General features: G+C 32.8%; 1 long non-coding RNA gene across 1 annotated transcript in view; it reads left to right on the plus strand.

Annotated features, from left to right (window-relative positions):
* Nucleotides 1–6,833: 6,833 nt before the first annotated feature.
* LOC141373817 (uncharacterized) overlaps nucleotides 6,834–21,608 on the plus strand; it is a 38,446-nt gene continuing 23,671 nt past the window's right edge. The window contains exons 1-2 of the long non-coding RNA XR_012380140.1: nucleotides 6,834–6,905; nucleotides 6,996–7,049. This is a non-coding gene — a long non-coding RNA (uncharacterized lncRNA). The remainder of the gene's footprint in view (nucleotides 6,906–6,995; nucleotides 7,050–21,608) is intronic.

Consider the following 21,608-nt stretch of genomic DNA (forward strand, 5'->3'; position numbering starts at 1 on the left):
AATCTCAGGAGAATTATGTTGATTAAAAAAGGCCAATCTCAAAATACAGTATGTAGTTATATGATTAAATTTATATAACATTCTTGAAATGATAGGATTATAGAGATATAGAACAAAAATTAGTGCTTGCTAGGGTTTAGGGAAAAGAAGGAGAGAGGTGGATGTGGCTATAAAAGGGTAGTACAAGGCATCTTTGTGATGAAGCTGTTCTTATACTGAATATGGTGACAGTTACAGGATTCTACGTGTAAAATAAAATGGCACTTAACTGAACACACATGCACACACACCTATGCACACATAAAATTGGTAAAATGCAAACATGGATGGTAGATGTATCAGTGTCAATTTCCTGGTTGTATTATCTTACTGTAGCTATGTAAGATGTATCTTTCTCTGTATTATTTCTTAGAACTGAATGTGAATCTACAATTATCTGAAATTAAATAGTTTTAAAACTACCTAACAAACATTAAATGAATAGCTTTTATAATTTAAAACTTTTAATATCTTCATTTTTTAAAAAAAGATTATTTATTTATTAGAGAGAGAGCATGAGCGAGGGGTGAGGGCCAGAGGGAGAGGGAGAAGAAGATTCCCTGCTGAGCAGAGAGCCCTATGCAGAGCTAGATCCCAGGACCTTGGGATCATGACCTGAGCCAAAGGTAGATGCTTAATGGACTGAGCCACCCAGGTGCCCCCAAAACTCTTAATATCTTTAAAAATAAACGAAGACTATTTTTTTTAAAAGATTTTATTTATTTATTTGAGAGAGAGAGAATGAGAGATAGAGAGCACGAGAGGGAAGAGGGTCAGAGGGAGAAGCAGACTCCCCGCTGAGCAGGGAGCCTGATGTGGGACTCGATCCCGGGACTCCAGGATCATGACCTGAGCCGAAGGCAGTCGCTTAACCAACTGAGCCACCCAGGCGCCCATAAACGAAGACTATTAAATAATCTAGATTAGACATAGATAATTATGTATTATTTAAATTTACACTAAACTTCAATTTTTAATACATTAGTTACTAAACTATTATGTAAGCTGTATTTTATAATGTCAATGAAGAAAAAGAATTGAAGATAATTTTTGTATGTCTTAATTCCTTTAACTGTCTATCAGAAAATGATCAAAATGTGACATTTTCATTCCTAAGAGGGCCATCTAGTTGTGCCTCAAGTGAATTGTAAACATGTGAAACTCTTCCTAATTGAATTGGCTTATTAGGGTATTTGTGAAAGTTTAATTCATGCAAGTGACATTTAGTAAAATATATGTTTTCCCATTTGTTAGCTTGTTTATCCTGAGTCAACAGCATATCACAACAAATTTACCACAAAGAGTAACTTGAACAGTTGCTTGTTTCTGAGGACATTTTATTTGCTCTTTTTATATTCATAAATGTCTTGATGCTGGCTCTAGTCATTTTTCATTAGAAAATGTATCTCTTATATAACCAATTAAACAAAACAGTCTGTAGTTTCTTTGATGTAATTGCTAGCTATATGTAGTTCTATTTTGCAAGCACCTAGCATATAACCACATTCAGGTATATTACCAATGGTAATAAAAATGCACTTAGGATGTACATGCTAAATACTGCCTCTATTATCTTTTGGTTCAGAATCAGAAAAGAAATGACCAAAGTCATTGAAATTTATTTCAATGCACTCAAAATACAAAATAATTTTTAGAATACTAATATAAATGTATTTGTTGGTAAAATCATGAAAAAAATAATACCTTTGGGATAAATTTGGCATATAGGAAAGCATTACAGATACTAGAATTCCATATGTTCAATTAATTTTAACCCTATTTCTAAATATCTCATATAGAATCTAGGCAGCAGAGTATGTTCATTTACGTGATCCATCTCATGCTTGAATGGTCCCTTGAGTCCTGGGAGAGTGAAATAAGAAGCCTGGAAGCAGGGTTTATTTAGCGTGCAGCATCATAGAATAACGTCTTTTATACCCAAGGTATCTTTAAAGCTATTGGAATCAACTTTTTACCAAGTCAAACAAGGCTTATATTCCATAAATTCAGAATATCAGTAACATCCCAAGTAGCCTTCCAGTATTTTCAGTATTTCCACCTCTTCCACCTCTCCCTCCCAGCAATTAGCCTTAAACACCAACATCTATTTGACAGTGTGGGTTCTTTTATTTAATATATCACCTAATGGATATATTAAAAAGCCAAAGCCACTCTGGAGGGCAGATACCTAAAGGAAACTGAAATAAAAGATGTGAGGATAGGGCAAATCCTTATTTTGTGAAAGTTTGGAAATGAAAATTTGAACCCTCAAGAGATTATTATTGGTAAAGGTTTCACTTGCCTGTCTTTCACTTAGTGCTGTTCTTTGACATTCTCCTTTTATAGTTTCCTTTCTGCTACACCTGCACCTCCCCATCCTTCTGAGGATGCTCCTACTCTGTATACTGTTTCCCTTAACTTTGGTTCAGTAAGTCCTTCTCTCTCTAGATATGTGTGTGCTCTGAATGGTTTTCCAAAATACTCAGCATAACCAATTCTATTTCATAAAGACTGTAGGATGAGTGGTACTTGTTTCTTTCCATTTCTATTCAGTAATTTTGTGTTTACAGAAATCTGCATTATAATAGTGATAAAAGAGAATAGAATATAATAACCTATGTGTTTCAAATAAGAAGCCCTCCTAAATTCCTCTGTCTTCTGATTTGTTGGTACATTCTGTCTCTGGTAAAGTCAAGATCATTAGGAAGAAAATTTCAAATAATTTTTATATTTCAAGAATATAAGTCTCTATGTAGTAGTTCTAACTTTACCAATAAACAGAACTGAGTCCCCCTTTTATGCCAAATACTCTATTAGGTATTGCAGGAACCCATTAAAGGAAACACTGGAACTTTAAATAACCTTCTGAAAATAAAAACATAAAACTATTTTACCATAAACAAAAGGAAACAATTAATTGAGGCGAATTAATATTAACAAAATGGTAATTGACATAGGATTCGGGAGAGTACTAGTGCAGTGAATAAACTTAAAACATGTTGAAAAAGTAAAATGATATGAATGTATTATTTGTTTACCACAAAATAGGACATTAATATTTGAGGTACCTAATAAAGAAAGTATGAATTCTAAAGATTTAAGCCAAGTTTGTTAAGATAGACTTTCTTCCGAACTTCTGTAATTGTGTCTAATGTGTCAAGAGTATATACCATTTATATATCCATGTAGAATGACTTGTGAGGACCATGTGTAGGTCACAAACATATCAATTCATATTCCAACATCTTTCCCCCTAAATTTTCCTTCTTATTTTGTTGAGATGGTCAGAACTTCAGGTCACCACTAAACCCCTAACAGCCCCTCAGTGAGATCTGATGTCAAGCTCTGAAGGCAATTTTTCTAGCTTTAGCATTTGCCTATTGGCAGGCTCCCCAGGAAGCCATGCTGGAAGATTTTAAATTGACCTTGGGCTTGTCATAAAATTTCTCTTCCAGAAGCTAGGATTGAATAGCTGTTCTCTTTTCTTTCACTCACTTTCTTTTTATTCTTTATTATTTCCCCTAAATTTTATTCTGTTTATGTAGAGGAAAATGCAAATCACCTGCAATGGCAAAGACCGTTTTTATTGCTATGTTTGCACTTATATAATCAAACTTTTAATTTGGTTTTACTAATGAAGGTGAGCTCTCCCTCCTCAAATCACCCATTCTTCCTTTGAAATGCACTTATAAATAATGAAAATCATAATATTCTCCATGGAATTCATTTAATTTTTCCTAATTTTTCTAAATTAGACTTAGAGAAAATAATTTGTACCAGTGCTGCTGTTGATTCACTTCTGGAATATTATTGGGATATAAGTGAAATTTCCACTTCACTGTGTTTACTTCATGAAGGGTAAATATATCTGAATTTGTGATAATCTTTTCATAAGGGATGTTATCTAGGGTTAGGCAAAATATATTCGTTATCCAAATTGTAAAAAACACACATATATGCTGAAAAATGAACTTGTATGAAAGTGGCATACTTTACTAAAATGGGAATATGTGAAATTTAGTACTAATAAATTTAATCAATAACTTTTAAAGGAGTGTAAGTTTTATTGGATTAGTTTCCATACATTTAAATAGTTTTTAAATTATAAAACTATATTTCACAAGTTTGAATATGAAAATGGAAGTGCTTTATAGAAATTTTAATGATCAGTGTATTTTTGTTTTAGTTGCTTTAATGTGTTTAACATTTCATATTGAGTTAGACAGAGATAGCTTCTGACCATTCATCTTCTCTTAAATTATAACTTTTTACAAACCTTAGATATGGTGTCATTTTTTTCATTTAGAAGATTTTAAGTTTTTTCTTGTACTTTTAAACAATCACAAACTTACAAAAACAAGAGTATAGAAAAATTATTCCTGAGTTATCTGATAGTAAGTTATTAACCTTATGCCCATCATCCCTGAATACTCCAGGGTGTTTTTTCTATAAATAAAAGGACATTCTCCTACATAACCAGAGTGGGACCAATATAATAAGGAAATTTACATTGATACATTACTATCATCTGATCTTACAGCCTGTTCCATTTTACCAACTGCCTCACTAAGTTTTGTTAATAGGGAAAGTGTCCACTTCAGAATCACATACTGAATTTAGATGTCATATATTTCTTTAATCTCCTTCATTCTGGAACAGTTTCTCAGCCTTGCCTTGACTTTGAGTAGCTTAATACTTTTGAAAATTATAGCCTAATTATTTTAAAGAATGTCTCTAAATATGAATTTGCTTGATATTCCCTTATGATTATATGCAGGCTACACTTTTTGACGAGAACGTCACGGATACGTGCTGCATGATTTTCATTGCATCCTATCAAGTCTCACAAGATTTCCATTTGTACCGTGATTGATGATGCTCACTTTGATCGTTTGATTAATATAGTGTCTGCCAGACTTCTACACTGAAAACTTATTTTTGCTCCTTTGTAAATGTGATTTAGAGAGAGGCACTTAGAAAATATATAAATATCTTTACTCATCAAACTTTCAACTTATTTATTTGCTGTTAATATCTATATGATGGGTGACAAAAAAAAATCCCAGTTTGCCCAGGATTGGGGGTTTCTTAGCATTCAGTCTTTCGGTACTAAAAGTGGAAGAGTTTGGGGCATATGCACTTGTCTTTATGTTGAAAAATGTTTCTCTCTATATTGAGTAAATACATAGAAATGAAATGCCCAGGAATTATGGCAAGCATATACTTAATATTTTATGAGACTTCCAAATATTTTTTTTCCAAAGTAATTGTACCATTTTAAGTTCCTACCAGCAATATGTTACATTCTAGCAGCATCACATCTACTACAAAACTTTGTGTAGACAATTCTTACCATTTTAGCCATGCTCATAAATGTGTAATTGTGTGGAGTCCCTTATGATTTTGGTTTGCATTCCCCTGATGACAAATGATGCTAAACAGTTTTTCATGTGTTTATTGGCCAATTTATCTGTCCAAATAGTTGTACTTTTTTAAGTGGGTTGTTTACCTTCTTATAAGTGATTCATAAGATTTCTTGATATATTCTGGTTACAATATGTCACATATATGTACTGAAACTGTACCCATTTTGTGGCTTGCATTTTTGTTTCCTTAGTGGCATCTTTTGAAGATAAAATGTTCCTATTTTGAGAGACTCCAATTTCTCAGGTTTTCAATTATGACTTGCATTTCTTGTGTCTTACCTAAGAAAACTTTGTTTACCCAAGGCAACAAGATGTTCTTTCATGTTTTCTTCAGGAAGTTTTATAATTTTAGCTTTTAAATTTAAGCTCTGATCCATTTCAAGTTAATTTTGCTGTATGTTTATTTTTCTCCTAGATGTATAACCAAATACTTCTAGGATGGTTTTTTGAAAAACCTTCTCTTTTACCATTGAATTGCCTTGACATCTTTGTTCAACAATTAATTGAAAATATATAGTTGGGTCTATTTCTGAATTCTCTTCTGTCTCATTAATCTGTGTGTCTGTTCTTTCACCAATATCATGCTGTTTGATGATTTTACATTTATATTATGCCTTCAAATTGGGTTGTGTAATCAGACCACTGGACACTTCTTTTTCACAACCACTTTGTCTCTAGTGGGTCATTTATATTTCTATAAAATTTTAGAATCATCACTTTCTCCAAAAATATCTGTAGTAATTTTGATAGTTATTGCCTTGAATTGATAAAATGATGGATTTTCCCAAAGTACAACAAGGTATGTTCAATTTTAGTGTTCTTTGAGTTGGCAGTGTTCTGTAGATTTCAGTGTAGAGATATTGCATGGCTTTTGTGAATTTATTCCTGAGTATTTTATTTCATTTTTCTATTGTGAATGAAACTTTTAAATGTTTACAGTTGTTTTCTGCTTGTTTAAAAAGCATGTTCCTCTTTTCTTACTAATGGAATATAGATATTCTAACTTTTAATATCATTTTCAATTAACTATATCTGCTATATCATATTAGGGTCAATCTTTGTTATTTTCTTGTTATAATCATGAGTCCTATTGTCTGCTTCTTTGCCTACTTGATAGTTTTTAGCAGGATACAGACAATGTAGATTTTCCTTATGGGTGCTGGATATTTCTACACACTATAGATATTCTTGAGTTTGTCCTGGGATGCTGTCAATTTCCTCAGAAGCAACTTAAAACTTTTAGGTCTTGCTTTTAAGCTTTTCAGTGGGACCACTACATTATTTTATCTAAGATTTGTTTGCCCTCCCATCTGAGATAAAACCCGTCTGAGTAATGTCAGTGTCCCATAAAATGCGAGGTTTTCTGATCTGGCTGTTATGAACAAACATTATTCTTGGTAGTTTGTGAGCTGGGATTGTTTTCCCCTTTAATCCTTTCAGGTAACTCTTATTATTTCAGATAATTCATTATTTTTCAAGAATGTCACTGAATAGAGAATTCTGAATTGATACACTTCCTTTTTATTTCAGCACTGCAAAGATATTTTTTCACTATTTTTCAACCTCCGTGATACTTGATAAGAGGTAAGTGATCATTCTCATTATGTTTCATGTTTATGTAATTTATAATTTTTACATGAATACTTTTTTTTATTATTCCCTCTTTCCTAAAATCTCTCTGCTTTTGTTCACTCTCCCTAGCTCTCACTTAATGTTCCCCTCAAGGTTTTATAACTATTTTTGGCTGCAGAATCAGCTTATTAAGAATGTGCATCCCATCAGAGGTACTTCTTAGTCAGGGAGATAACAGAAGGCAGGTGGATGACATATTTAAAGTATTTTTTTAAAAAATAAAGTAATAAAAATAAGTAAGTAAAAGGGACTATCAACCAAGAGATCTATTCCACTAAAACTATCATTCAAAAACAAAAGAATAATAAAGACATTAGCTGATAAAAACTAAGAGAATCCAGTGTTAGCAGATCTGCTCTACTAGAAATACTAGTGGGAGTTTTTTTGTGCTGAAATGAAAGGACAATAGATAATGACTCAGATCTGCATGGAGGAATAAAGAGAGTGGTAAAGATGATGACACAAGTATTAATGATAGAATATATATAATCTTCTTTGAAACTCTTAGCTTCTCTATTCTCATTTAAAAGATAACTGCATAAAGCAGTAACTATAAGACTATCTCCATGGGCTATGATGTATAAAGAGGTAATTGGTGTGACAAATAGTATTACAAAGGAGGGTAGAAGGGAAGGAACTATATTGGAGCAAAGATTCTGTGTACTAATAGAATTAAGTTGGTATTAATTGAATGATGTTGTTTTAAATGTTGGAAGTTAATTGGAATCCCAAGGGCAGCTACTAAGAAGTTCAAAAAATATAGAGAAGAAACAACACAGGAACTGGAATAATACACTAGAAAACATCTACTTAAAATAAACATCTACATAAAGCCAGAGATTGGTAGAATTGTTTTTTAAAAAAACTGATGCACTATATCTTATCTACAAGAGACAAACTTTAGATTCAAAGAGAGTTGGAGTGGTTATCCTAACATCAGATGAAACAGACATTAAGAAAATACTACTACTAGAGAAAGAAAGGACATGGCACATGGTTCAATCCATGAAGAAGATGTAAAAATTAATAATAATAATAAAAAAAAGATGTAACAATTATAGCCACATATGTACATAGGGACAGACCACAAAATACATGAAGCAAAACTGAGAATTGAAAAATACATAATTAAACAACATCCCTATATTATAAAAGGGAAACAGATTTTATTTTTTAAATTTTTTAGAAGATTTTATTTATTTATTTGACAGAGAGGGAGACAGCGAGAGAGGGAACACAAGCAGGGGGAGTGGGAGAGGGAGAAGCAGGCTTCCCGCAGAGCAGGGAGCCCAATGCGGAGCTCGATCCCAGGACCCTGGGATCATGACCTGAGCCGAAGGCAGATGCTTAACGACTGAGCCACCCAGGCACCCCAAGGGAAAAAAATTTTAAATCAATGATCTATACTTCCATATTAAGAAAATAGAAAGAAAAAGAGCAAATTATAAACAAAGCAAACATAGGAAAGGAAATGATAAACAATGGAATGGAAGTAAATAAAACAAGGAAGAGAATAATGATAGAGAAAATAATCAAAACTGAAGGTAGTTCTTCAAAAATATAAACAAATTTGTCAAATCTTTAAACTGACAAAGAAAAACAAAGATTCAAGTTACTAAAATAGAAAATGAAAGACAGAACATTAGTCCTGACATTACAGACATAGATTTTAAGGGAATAGTGTCAACAACTGTATATCAATAAATTAGATAAGTTAGATGTCACAGTTTTTTTCTGTGATGTTTGGCAGCAGCAGAGTAGCTATCACTGAAAAGCTTTTATATCTTGGCAGGCGTCCCTTTTCCTTGTCCTTTGGCTCGATATAACAGGGTTTTTTTGTTATTGTTTTGGGTCTGCAATCAGTTGATATTTCCAGATTGTCTGCTTCTTCCGCTCCAGTGCTGAGATACAGGAGATAAAAAGAAACCCCAGGGAACTCACTACTGTGTCATTTCTTGTGTCCTGATGTCCCTAGCTGGTCTGTCTTCTCTCCACACTTGAGATTTTTTTTGTTTTGTTTTATATATAATCCTCAGGATTCTTTGTTGTTAACAATAAATTAAGTATTGAAAATGGGTTAAATAAGTGATATGGATTAAGGAGTGCACTTATTGTGATGAGCACCGGGTGTCGTATGGAACTGTCACTATGTTGTACACCTGAAACTAATATTACACTGTGTGTTAACTAACTGGAATTTAGATAATTTAAAAAGTATTAAAGACAGAACAAAGTATGTCTCTTTCATCCTCCTGGAAGCGTAAACATCCCTGAGTTTTAAATGTAGTATTAAAATCCCCTTTTTGTTTTTATTATTTTGAAATGTTATTAGTAGAAAACTTTACCAGTGTCATATTACTATTTGGAAATTGTAAAGACTTTCTGGCCTTAAACATGCTCATTTTTGGTAAGAGATTCATGTGCGATTGACAATTGGTCACTATCATGTTTAGAGTATCTCTCTAAATGTGTATTAGATAAAGTTTAACTGGTTTGTTGAAATCTTATATATTTTTATAATTTTTAAATTTATTTTTTAATCTGACGATCAGAGTGTTATTTACAATGTCATTGCCAAATTCTAGGTGAATTTGTTTCTCCTTGGTATTCTGTTCTTAATTTTTTGTTATAGATTTCAAGCTTTGTTATTAGGTTAATGTAACATCTTAGTTTTTATCTTTAGTTTTGAAAAATTGTTCCTTTTTTCATTATATAGCATAATACCATAGTATTGCTCTCATTATTACTTTTACCTGAATATCTATTTCTTCTGATAGCAGTATTTCTTTTACAAATTTCTTTTGTTTAATATTTATCTGTTATATATTTACCCATTCTTTTATTTTTGGAGTTTTGAGTCACTTAATTTTAGTGTTTTCTTACACTTTTTCATTTTATTTGATTTTGTACATTTTAGGTGAATTTAATCCATGTTAGGGAAACTTGATATATTTAAACTGATTTCCACCATGCTTGTTGTGTTTTCTATTTGTCGTAAATTGTCTTAACTTTATACTTTCTCATGTCTGACCTTCCATTCATGTCACAATGTATTTTTCATTTGATTAATTTTTTTGGTAATGGTTAACTTCACATTCTAACATTGTATATCACTCGTAAAATAATTAAAGTTATTAAGTATATCTGTCTTCCTCACAAACAAGAAAATGACCTTGGCATGCTTAAACTACTCACTGAAATAATACCTCCCACATTCCTTGTTACTGCCTATAGTTTTCTCTCTATTAAACATAAAATAATTTTACATAGTCTCTATTTTTTACAGGAAATATTGATTGTTTTTTTTCAAGATTTATTTATTTGAGAAAGAGAGAGAGAAGAGGGGAGGGGCAGAGAGAGAGAGAGAGAGAGAGAATCTCCAGCAGACTCCTCCCTGAGATCATAACCTGAGCCGAAACCAAGAATCTGATGCTTAACTGACTGAGCCATCCGTCTGCCCCTACAGGAAATATTGATTTATATATGTTAACATGCCTATTTTATTTTACAAATATATTTTTCAGACTCCATTTAGACAGTGCAAGCAGTCTAGCTCAGGTGCTTTGTCACACATGAAGTGACATAGGACCTGTCCACCTAAACAGTGAACATCTAGCCTCTGCTGGGTTTAGATCTGTAACTTTATATCTATAGATGGTGTGAAACACCACCACCTGTGCCACCTCTCCAAACATGTGTTCTGATCTACTTCTGCTTTAGTCTTCTCATTTGCTTCTCTTATTTTTCAGATTGACTGCATTTTTTTATAATTTTCACAATAATTTTTTTTTTTTCTGTTACTGGCCCATGGTTGATGGGGTTTCTTTCTGAAATCATACTACCATCAAAGGGAATTTGAGAATTTTATTGTTACTCTGCCATTTTCCTTTTAACTAGTGCTTGTTCAATCACCTGGGGATATTGTTAAAATTTTGTAGATCTGGGTAGAGCCTAGGATTCTGCACTTCTAACAAGTTCCCAGGTTTTGCCCATGCTGCTGGTCCATGGACCACACTTGGAGTAATAAAGCTTTAAACATCTATTCCATTTTCTCACAGTAATGAGATTGATGATTACAGCATTCTTCTTACTTTGATCAGGTTTAACCAAGAGCTTATTATAAACTCTTCATTCTTTGGGAGTAGTCAGGTTTGCCCCTGCCTTGGAATTAGCCCCCTAAGGAAATAGAGTAGGCTTTCAATCATCTAAAAATTAATTTTGAGACAGTTGATGATAGGCGCATTTTCATCACTGTTCTCTTAGAGTTTAAATCAAATTAAGCTCACTAAATGACAAAATTTGTCAGCTTCCTACTTGTAACCGATCTATACAGATTATCTTGGATAATCAACTGGAAAGTAGTATTTGTGGATAAAATATATGTAGTAGTTCATGACCAGCACATGTGCTGTAAGAAAGCATTTCTTTATTTTTCAGTTCCTGACTTCACTAATATCTTTAATGTCAATAAATCCCTACTTGAGGAAAATAGCATCTCTCCATTTGTATCTATCCATACAGCAAAAATTTGTTTATAAAAGCACAACTAATTCTAAGATTTAAGTAATATATTTTTGCTAACTCTCTGCAATAATGTGATAATGAAACCAGTCCCTGACATTCATATAAAACCCTTAAAAACCATTTATGTTTCAAAGCAAAAGTCACCCTTGTCATCTTCTGAATTCCAAAGAAGATGATTTTCTCAATTTGTGGTCATTTGCTGATGCTCTTCCCATTCCTCAAATAACCCAAGGCTGTCCTCCTTTTTGTTTATCTTATTTATGTGGTAGGGTCATAACGATGAAGTTCTTATTAAAGTAACTCTATTTTAATTGCTAAAATGCTGAACAGAATGGAATCAGTAAAGTTGTGACTGCTTACATTTCATGCACATTGTACTCTGGAAAAAATTGCTGCCAGGTGGCTAGAAAATGGTGTTTATATCTTAAATTTATGATAGAAACTAAAATATATTAATTCATGAGTAAGAGTAACAGTTTTTAGCGTATTTTCTTTTCCTACTAGGAAAAGTCCAATTTTTCCTAAGGAGTAATATTTTACATAATAAAATGGCCTTGAGGAATTCCACCAATGTCATTTATAGACACAAACAAGTCTTCCTTCAGCATTAGTCATACAGTGACATTGAAAACTCTTTGGCTTATATAAACATATTCACTGTATTCATTAAGGTAAAATTCCATTCCCCTTTCCTTTCAGTTCCATATGTCTCTACTCCACCACCAAGTCAGTGATGCAGCAAAAGATCTTGCCCCAAACACACATTTGCTTATTTTGGATCCTTTCTTGCACTGTGTCAAAGAACAGCTGATCAAGTATAGCTACCTTTTGTGGCTGTAATTCTAGCGCTGGGGGATAGTTCCTTCTATTTTTATATAAAAAGAAATATTATTTTCTTTTAGACTCATAGAATAATCTTATATCATTAACTTGTTACTATAAAATAATTAGGGAGATTACAAGAATTAGAATAGCATTGCTAGAACAGACTGTAGAACAGATAAGGTCACGACAACATTGAAAATGGACTTGTTTTCTCTGGTGAGAATTTTTTTTTTTAAAGATTTTATTTATTTATTTGAGACAGAGAGAAAGAGAGAGAGAGAGAGCACATGAGAAGGGGGAAGGTCAGAGGGAGAAGCAGACTCTCTGCAGAGCAGGGAGCCCGATGCAGGATTCGATCCAGGGACTCCAGGGTTGTGACCTGAGCCGAAGGCAGTCGCTTAACCAACTGAGCCATCCAGGCACCATCTGGTCAGAATTAATATTTGTCAGCTATCATTTTAAAATGCCCAGCTGAAAATTCCACTTACTACTTTTTCAAATAGGATTATTTAATTATAAATACTATATATGCTATTGATTCAACAGACTGGAGGTGAGGAGTAAAAGAAAGACAGAAATGTTATTTGTAAATAGTTGGACCTATTTGAATATTTAATAGAGTCTATTTTAGAATTTTTTTCTATTGTGTTTCTTAGCTAAATATAATTGCTAGTTGCATAATTTGCTAGAGGTAATTTTGAGTTTGTTGTGCATGGACCAAAATAAATATTTCTAGTACTATCTTGGAAGCTAATTTCTTTGAAGCTCACATTTTTGTTGCCTAAATACAGGGCATTTTATTTACACTAAAATTGTGATGTTTCAAAAGCCAGCTATAAAATGCAAATTTTAGAGGAGCAAAAAACAGAATGAAATCAGTTAACATTAGCCTAAAATCAGTAACATTTAGATTATATGCCAAACAAAATTTGTACTTTCTTTTCAAAGCTTTGGTACTTGAAAATACATGCTATTTTAGTATCCTGTTTACTGTTTACAGGACTATAACAACAGATAATTGCTACAGTTTATGTTAAGTAGGCCAACTGAAATGATGGTTACCAGCCTTTTAAACTGCAGGGCATTTAAAAATGCCTAGGGTTTTGTCTTTTAATAATATTTTTGAAAACTGGGCTGTTTTGAAGAGAGATACATAATCCTCTATGCTTGGCACAGCATGCTAAACCTAATTTAACGAAAAGAGAAAGGAGAGAGGCAGGGATAGTGAAAGGACCACATAAGCCAAAATTCTGTAAAACTCTGTGATGCCCCTGGAATAAACCTAGCATGGGAAACCTGTGCTCAAGCACCCTGAGGAAGCAGCCTTTGTTGATTTATGACCACACAGTATACACATAAAAATAACTGATATATCATTATAGGACACAGATAAGTAAGAGTAGAGATTGTTGCACACCAGTATTTCTTGGGAAGAATCATGATTAGAGCACTGCAAACAATCCAACATGTTGAACTATAAAAAATTAAAGTTGAATCAAAAGCATTAGAGTAGGCAGCATCACAAACTCATTCCTTTCATTTGAAGGTATAAGTTTGGGCAACTTTGTGAAAATTCTTGAATAAGAGAGTTCTAAAATTGTGTTTCTGGGTACAGTATGTCAAACAATATTTATAATTTCAACAAAATTGTCAAAGAAGTTATGCAGGAAAAAGTCTTTCAGTGAAGAATGATTTCCCCCCAGGCATTAGAAGTGAAAATCAGAAATGCAGTAATTAAATCTTCAAAATCAGGGGTTCCTTATTCTCTTTTTGTTTCGCTACTATGGAAGTAAGAAAAAAGGAAAATAATTTGAAAAAATGAAAAGAGAAAAAAATGGCAGAGGAAGGCATAAAGGATAGTTTTTCCCTATAGAAATGGAAAGGTGGGATCAAAGCCGCCAGAGAGAGCTCAAACTCCATTTCAAGCAATCAGTCTGAGAAAAATGAGTTATGATAGGTTTCCAATAGTATATTCCAAATTTGGGGAAGATTTTATAGATTTTTCTACTTAAATAAATGTTTTGATGATCTTTCCACTAAAGTGAACACAATTACTTTAATATCTTCCCTTTCACTGTAGAGCTCTGCTGTTCAGTATGGTAGCCACTAGCCATATATTGCTTTTAAGTACTTTGAATGTAGCTGGTTTGAACTGAGATGTGTAATTGTAAAATGCCCCATTTCAAAGACTTACTATACAAAATGTAAAATATCTTATTAACATTTTATCTTGATTACATGGTAAAATTAAAAATATTTTCAATATATCAGTTTAAATAGAATACATTAAAATTAATTTTACCTGTTTCTTTAATTTTTACAATGTGGTAATAGAAAGTTTAAAATTACACACATGGCTAACATTTATGGCACCAGTTATATTTGTACTGGATAGTGCTGGCATTCTGACCAAGATTGCCAGATATAAAAGTGGGACCCATACCCCAAATCTGATAAAATCCAGTTCCTTTTTAGAGACTTATGACACAGTCATGCATATGCATAAACCTCTCAAGGACAGGGATGATACTCTTTTCAAACCAATCAAAATTTTAACAAATAATTACTTACTTTCTCAGTGTGAGAAAGGAATTGGGCTAATAGGGGACAAAAGAAAGACACAGACCTTCTAGTCACCAAGTGTGTATTTTAGAGGAGGAGATGGAAAGTAAAGAACATTAGTTATAGAAATCAGCTGAGTTGGGTGCTAGGGAGAAGTGTGGTGTCCCTCTGGATATAAGGGGGACCTAACCTAGTCAACATGTCTCTCCTGTTACCAGGTACACCACTCTGAACATAAAAGATGCTATTTTTTTAATGGAAATAAGCAAAGAGATTATTTTATTTTTAATATTATCAGAAAACTGTGTGTTTAGCTAGTGAGATACATTTTTAACTTAATATATCATATTCCAGGAATTTTAAAAGCATAAAGAATAAAAAAACGTACTTTTAAAATACCGTATCTCAAAGGCAACTGTAGATAGTTAAGGCTTGATAGAATCTGGTTTTGTCTATGAATAGTGACCATACAATCTAGAAAATAAATGATCTCATATTTCTTTATAAATTAGGTACTCTCATTATGCCTTTTAGAGGATGCTAAAGTTGAACTTCTTTTCAAGTAAAAATCAGAGACACTCTGTCTAGGGAAGTGTATCATGGATTCATTTGCTGAGATTGATAGAATTGCTGTGTTTTATACTACATTCATTTCAGTTTTGCAAAGCATATTGAAGTATGCATTGCTAATGAGGGACAACACATTGGAAAGATCATGTATTTTGATTTAATATCAATAAACCATGTACCATGTCTGTTAATGTGTCTTTTCAGATGTTGTCTATTGGCTTATGTTTCCAAATGTTATAACTCTTGCCTCTATCCAACTAATGTAGTCACTAGTGTTCAGAAACCCATAAGGCTTTTATCTGTATAGACTTTTTTTATAAGTGTGCTTTTACCGTGTATTATATTTGTATATTGGCTTACCCATTCATACTATAATATGCATGAACTGGCAGTTTATGAGCTTCATAATAAATCAGTATCTTAATATGTATCATTATAGTATAGAAACATGGTTTTCAGTACATGTTTATTGCATAAGTTATTGAAGATTCATTCATTTAAAAATGCTGAAAATTTACTTTTTAGCAGGTACTTTTATAGCCTGCTAGAAAGTAGTTCTAAAAGTAAAATAAAAGTAAAATAAACAAAAGTATAAATTTCAGTGATGTAAAAAGGTTTATGTAGTCAGTGTATATGAAAATATAAAATCTCAATGATGTAAAAAGTTTTATACAGACATTGTATTTGAAAGAATTAATAAATATAGATATCATAGATATATTTAATACATAATATATATTTATATTAGAACTTCTAGGAAAACAAGGAGCTAAGTGTTCTCTTGTGTAATAGGCTGATTCTTTGTCTTCTGGAGAAGAGGAAGTATTTAATAACTTATTGATCTGGGTTATAGCAAATAACTTAAAACATACTGTTGCATAGCACAGTTATTAAAGGTATGTGCATTAAAATAATTTTTTATTTGATCTGATTAAATTAAAACTATTTGATGTTGAAGTAATGCTATTCTGGGCATGTCTCTGAGTGTTTTTATAGAGCACAATAGAAATAATCCTTAAAAAGTCAGTGAATTAACGAAAATTTTATTGAAAGAATTTGCTGTTTATTATTGATTAATTGGGGTCTAGTTTTCAGAAAAATGAAATAAATCTCTCCATTTCTCTTAGAAGAGTAAGAGAACTCAGTAATTATTAGGAAATAACATGAATTGATAAGTTGCAGAAGTTTGGAGGGACTTATAACTCATAGTATTTTTGCTGTATTTATTAATAGTAAGGAAAGCATGTGAAGAGATTGAGGGTGAAAGTTTAGAATTGGAAAGAGATAGAAGTCAAGAAGTGAAAATCAAGAAAGGTAAAAGTTTGCAAAAAAGTATTCTTTCTTAGTGGAAAGTTACCCTTCTTCCAGCTTTTTATTTTCTTAATTTTTATTAACGTATACTTTTCTAGTTTTATTTCTATTCTGCTCCAATACACTGATTTAGCAAATACATAATGAATAGCTAGTTCAGTAACTAACATGGGCACTTGAGATGTGTCAGACACCAGATAAAATATATCACTTAATGATCAAACATATGTTGTAAGTACAGATACCCCCCCTTTACATACTGGGATGCTGAACTCCAGAGAGATTAAATAACTTGCATGTGGTCACATGATAGTGGTAGAAATGAGACTGAAAAAATCATTTTATCCCAAAGCTCTCATTCTCAGTTGTTACACAGAGATGAAAACTTTCAGGCATTGAACTGGAAGCTGGGTCTATAGTGTCTTTATCTGTGTGTTTATTTTTTGCCTCCCTTCACCCAGAGGTAAATTCTAGATTCCCAATGCTTAAAATAATGACTGGCCATGTGGAAAGTATGAAATAGGTATTTGTTGAATTAAAAAAGGGGAGAAGGGAAGGAAAGAGGGGAGACAGGAGAGAAGGGACCGGAAGGAGGGAAGTGGGGAGGAAAGAAGGGAGAGAAGGAAGGAAAGGTTCTGAGTGAGATGCGTCTGCATGTTCCCCTCCTCTTGCGCTTGTTCTACTCGCTGTACCTCACTAAGTATCACAGGCCTGGCAAGGAACTATTCAGTTATTATGTTTGTCTTACTTTGTTTTATACATCTGTGAGATGCACAACCTGAGCACTTTGAAATTTTTTTAAATTTTATTTTATTATGTTACGTTAGTCACTAGTCATCATTAGTTTTTGATGTAGTGTTCCATGATTCATTGTTTGCGTAGAGCACTTTGAAATTTTTTATCTGACCATTTCATTCTCACTTAAAAGTGGACTGTCGTTACTTAGAAGATACAATTCTAGCCTTAACAGTGACTTGTAGACAGATCATTTAACAATTTGGTTCTATTGTCTCATTCCTCTGAACCCATATCAGTGGTTTCATGAAGTTGGAGATTCTGAGCTCTCCTAGCTGACCATTACAAAATGATGACAAACACTTTGACATATGTATGATATTTCTCTTCTTTGAATGTCATTTTCTGTCCTGTTTGCCTGAAAAGCTTCTGCTCACCGTTCACGACCCAGTTGGTTATCACCTTCCTTGGAAATCTCATAGCACTCTGCTGCTCTGGAGACCTTCACATAGCTGCAGTCCTTGTTTTCATCCTTTAACACATTGTATGGCCGTAATTGTTTACATGTGCTAGACGAAAAGTCTAAAATATTGAGGGTCATGTTTTCTTCATCTTTAAAAATGCCATAGCTTAGTGCTTGACACATGGTGTGGGTTCAGTATATTTTTGTCAATATGAATACATTGTCTACGGGATTTCAAAATGCACATAATAGGATGAAATTAAAAGCCCTGCTAGGGTTATACTTAACAAATCATCATTCATCATGAAACCCAAGTGACAGGGGAAAACGGGCCTATCTTTTTTTCAAAAGAGAAAAAACTTACTGTAATAAATATTAAATAAGACTATCAGTATTATTCAACAAAGCCCTATTACAATAAATTTTGTTTTCTAACACTGTCCAGAAGAATTTTTTATAGTTTCTTATATATACTTATATATGTAATTTATTTATTCATTCATGGGTTTATTAAACAATGTTATTGGGTCACAGTGTGTTAGGTGTGGAATATAAACTACGTCAGATATTAATCTGTGTGAGAAGGCCTTGAATCTGGTGTGAGTGGAGAAAAAAACTTGTGTGGCTGTAATGGGGTGAGCAAAGATGTGAATAAAAGGAGTGTGAAAATTGCTGAGTAGAATTTAAGCACTGTCAAACGACAACAAAAAAGGAGCTACTATGTGAGGTAATGGAAGTGCTTATTGTCTTGATCTTGGTATAACCATGCTACAGTGCATATGTATATCAAATCTTCAAGATGTACATTTTAAATATATGTAATTATGTATATCAATTATTCCTCAATAAAGTTTGGGAGAAAAAAGGATCTTCAGGAGAAAATCCTGAACACTGGTAATTAAACTAGTAAGTGAAGCATAAAAAAAAAAAGTGCAGAGCTATCTGTAGAAATAAACTACGGATGATTATTTTATGAGTTATGTAAATGATTCAGGTTTTTATCCCTAATAATAGCAAACTTATACGATATTTGAAGCATGTTAGTGGCAGTCCATTTTTTTAAAATAGGCATTTGTTTGGATAATGAGTATGAATGAATGAACACTGCAACTTTGAGAACAGTTAGGTACTACAGTAATCTAGGCAAGCAATGATGATGGTTTTGACTAATGATATGGCAATGAAGAAGGAAAGAAGTAAGATTTAGGGGATAAAATTGTCAGAACGTACTGATAGATTGGATGCAAAGTATATAAGAGAAAGTCAGTGGTTTAAGAAGAATATTGTAATTAACGTGGAATTAAAGAGGAGAGGAGGGAGAGTATCAATTGCACTAAATTTTCAACTAAATTAACTTTATAATATGTATAAATCAATTAAATATTATAGCAGCGAGTAGAATTTCAAAACTGTTTTTTTCCAAAGCATGTAGTAATAAGCATCAATTTAGTGATTATCACTTGATCAACTTTTGATAAATGACATCTATTATTATGTTCCTAAATTTTGCCAAGACCAGTTCTACCATAACCTAATTAGAGCTATCTACAGGTAATATATAAGTTTTCCTTGCCTTGGAATTCATCTTGGCTGGCTGTTTTTTTCCCCAACAATCAGTGGAGTTGGAAAAATATTCTTCTGCTACCTTAAGCTAGAAGGCTAAAATGCCTGGAGATTATGAGACCTCTTGATGTTTAACTGTCACTCTTCCATGGCATAACCTCAATATGTTGTGTTGGGAAAGTATCTCAGGTACAATCACTAAACTCTCTACTGCTTATGAACCTCAGCCATCCGACTAAGTTGTGCCGTATTCATGTAATAATGTGCAGTTTATAAGGCTATACCAATACTTATGATTTCTCTTTTCTCAAGTTAAACCGCTGTACCTGGTCTGTAAGCAAGTCTGACTCTTATCTTCACCATATGCACCTTTCAACATTGCCACTGTGATGCCCCTACATGATGTGTTTGGATTAGGCAACTCCCACAGTCCTCAGCTCTCACCAGCAGCCAGTCAGTTACTGAAATGTGGGGATGCGAGAAATCAGAGAAAAATTTAGCTTTCTCCATGGGCTCATTTATTTTATTTATTTTTATTTTTTATTTTTTTCCTATTTTTTCATTGTGGCAAAATACACATAGCATAACGTTGACCATCTTAACTATTTTTATGTGCATGGTTAAGGGGTACTAACACATTCATAATGTTCTGCAGCCATAACCACCATCATTCTCTGTAACTCATCTTGTAAAACTCTTGAAACTTGAAAGTTTCAACATCTTGAAACATCTTGAAACTCTATATCTATTAAACAGTATCTCCCTACCCCTCTCTCCCCCCAAGAAGAAACCACCATTCTGCTTCCTAGCCTCTATACTTTTGACTGTGCTAAGTAGCTCATATAAATGGAATCATACAGTATTTGTCTTTTTTTTTTTTTGTTAGTGGCTTATTTCACTCACTGTAATTGGTTCACTTATTTTAGACTGCTGTATGATACAGAAGAAAAGGCTGCCACTACAGCACCTAATTGTCTCACTAAAATTCTGTCTGCCCCCTGTCCCTTCAATGATACCCTTCTAAGTAGCAGACCCTGCACTGTCTGCACTTTTCCCAGGAAGCTTAAATAAATGAAAATTCTCCTACTGCTCCAAGTTCTTCAGTTATATAGTATGCTTCTTTTCCAATATTCCTTTGGTGTTTTTGTGATTTCTCAGTGGCTAATTTTTTTATGTCAACAAGAGAAGATTAGAATTATATAGCAGATTTGTCATGGTTACAGTATTCCACATAAAATTTTAGTATTTTGGTGCCTTTACACAAGTAATGTTTTTGCTTATTTTCTTTTTTTAAACATAATTTAGGATTGGTCAAGAAGCAACATTCTGGATTAAAACATTGTTTCAGAAAACAAAATTACATGGGCCTGATGATGTTGTAAATATTAATTCCAGTCTTACATAACATACCAAAACGTTTGATAGATTTTCAGCTTAACTTTATCTTGTTCTGCCTTGATGGTGGGAGTGTAGATGTCTGTAGTAACGCATTTAAAGCTCAAGAGATCTGATTGTAGATCGAAAGGATTAACACCAAAGTAATGCTGCCATTACTGTTACCTGGCATTTTTAGTAAGATCATCATTTCAGATTCTGAAATATTTTGAACTCCCTGTAAGACTGATTGCATTTTAATATAGTGGCCCTGAAATTATTGTACAGTAATTAGAAACATGTTTGGTGGTTTAAATTGGCAAATCACTGTGTATTATTAACTGCTGCTCTGTTTGTTATGTAAATACTTCAGGTTGATGCCTTGTGCAATGCATGAATTGCTAAAGGGATAAATAATTTACTTTCAAGGCAGATGGCTGCCACTATCCAAGTTTACTCCATGTTCCATAAAATTATTGATATATCTTAACTGATTCTTTGAGTTCTTTGATCTTGTCAGCACTTTCTTAAGTAAGCATTTTGGTTAATTCTTATCTTAATCTGTGTCTACAAAAGTTCAGAAA

This window comes from Callorhinus ursinus, unplaced genomic scaffold (genome assembly GCF_003265705.2).
Source record: "Callorhinus ursinus isolate GAN/ISIS: 27379988/994484 unplaced genomic scaffold, GSC_fseal_2.0 scaffold12, whole genome shotgun sequence".
Taxonomy (NCBI): Eukaryota; Metazoa; Chordata; class Mammalia; order Carnivora; family Otariidae; genus Callorhinus; species Callorhinus ursinus.